Source organism: Rhagoletis zephyria, unplaced genomic scaffold, assembly GCF_001687245.7.
Source record: "Rhagoletis zephyria isolate East Lansing unplaced genomic scaffold, Rhagoletis_zephyria_1.1 Rzeph_scaffold_04771, whole genome shotgun sequence".
Lineage (NCBI taxonomy): Eukaryota > Metazoa > Arthropoda > Insecta > Diptera > Tephritidae > Rhagoletis > Rhagoletis zephyria.
Window position 1 is genome coordinate 291 of NW_016161854.1, and position 2,198 is coordinate 2,488.

Below are 2,198 nucleotides of genomic sequence, written 5' to 3' on the forward strand. Positions count from 1 at the left end.
TAGCGTCAATTTTTGTTTACTTTAACATTTGACATTCCTCCTCTTCTTCGCAAGTATAATCGATAAAACTAGGTTGGATACCAAAAAGCTATCGGTTTAATCTGAGATATTTTTAATTATAATTTTGCATGGCTAATCTCTTTTTCTAATAACAGAATAGGGAATTAAGCTCGAAAATTATGATAATCTTTTTATATGTAAAGCTGTTATTAGGCGATTCAGTTACATACATACAAATGTAGGTTAGGTTAGAAATTAAACATTAATTTCGCTTAATTTTATTCATTTTGCAGATTTTTTTTTATTCATTTTAATTTTAAATTCTTTTAATACATGAAATTATCGGCATGATTGATAAAATATGATACCTGTATATACTTGTGACTCAAGGGCGTTAAAATATCTTGGAAACGGCGTATAAGTTATTGTTTTTGAGCTTANTTTGATACATACTTGTATATATTTGTGACTCAAGGGCGTTAAAATATCTTGGGAACACCACATCAGTTATTGATTTTGAGCTTATAGTTTGAGCATTTCTATTTGTATATATTCCTAAATTTAGTTTTTCTTTTCGGAATATAATCTGTGGCTCATGTAAATGAGAGCGATTTTTGGGAGAGTTGTGTAGAAATTGAAGTTGCAGGATTTTACCCGATGCTTTTTTGTTCCGTACTCACTTTTTACTCTCACTTCAGAGAGTGATTTTGCTGTTTGACCTTTTTCCAGGATTTTACACGAAAAGTATTGGATCAGAGCTATTATATCATCCANATTTTACCAGATGTCAAGATTATCGTGCTTCATAAAAATCAAAAATTGTTTGATCGTTTGTGCGATATCGTCATCTCGAGCTTTTTATTTTATATATATTGACGCAGAATGCGAGGGGAGCTTTTACTTGATAAAAATCTTGATAAAATTTCTTGATAAATAACACTGTACAGCACTCGGATGGGTATTGGACCAAACCAACTTTTTTTAAGAGACTGAGTCATAAGTAAAAAAAGTAAGTTCTCCGTTTTTCGAAGTTAGCATCCGAAATAGAGATATGGGGCTTCGAAGTTCGGAATTGGACCTTTGGTAAAAAATTATTTTTAATTATTACATGTAAAAAAGCAAAAAAAGTATGGTATATAAATTTTTTTGTGAACACTATAACGGGTCAATGGTCAGATCTTCGAAAAACTAAAAACTTAATATTTCAGAAAATTTTGAACCGATTTTTTAAAAATTCATATCGCTAAAGGTGAGTTAACCCCCTTTCTTGTGATATGTATATTTGTATACTTCGCACACTTAAAAAAATAACTTTTTTTGTATAAAAAAATATTTAAAAAAACCATTACTAACCGATTTGTGAAAAATTGGTATCGTTGTAAAGGCGAGGCCGTCTTTCTTATATGCATATTTGTATACTTCGTGAATAAAAATTTGAGAAAAAACACTTAAGAGAAAAAAATATTTTTTTTTTTATCAAAAAAAAATGTAAACAATAAAATTACTCACCGCTTTTTAAAACATTGTCATCGTTGTTAAGGCGATCAAACCCCCTTTCGTCCAATATGCATATTTTTATACTTCCTGTAAATAAATTGGAGAANTATATTTCAGAAAATTTTGAACCGATTTTTTAAAAATTCATATCGTTAAAGGTGAGTTAACCCCCTTTATTGTGATATGTATATTTGTATACTTCGCACACTTAAAAAAATAACTTTTTTTGTATAAAAAAATATTTAAAAAAAACCATTACTAACCGATTTGTGAAAAATTGGTATCGTTGTAAAGGCGAGGCCGTCTTTCTTATATGCATATTTGTATACTTCGTGAATAAAAATTTGAGAAAAAACACTTAAGAGAAAAAAATATTTTTTTTTTTATCAAAAAAAAATGTAAACAATAAAATTACTCACCGCTTTTTAAAACATTGTCATCGTTGTTAAGGCGATCAAACCCCCTTTCGTCCAATATGCATATTTTTATACTTCCTGTAAATAAATTGGAGAAAAAACACTTAAAACGAAAAAATACCAATTTATTCTTATAAAAAATAAAAATTCACAGAAAAATTTCTAATTATTAATAACGGGTGATTTTTTTGAGGTTAGGATTTTCATGCATTAGTATTTGACAGATCACGTGGGATTTCAGACATGGTGTCAAAGAGAAAGATGCTCAGTATGCTTTGACATTTC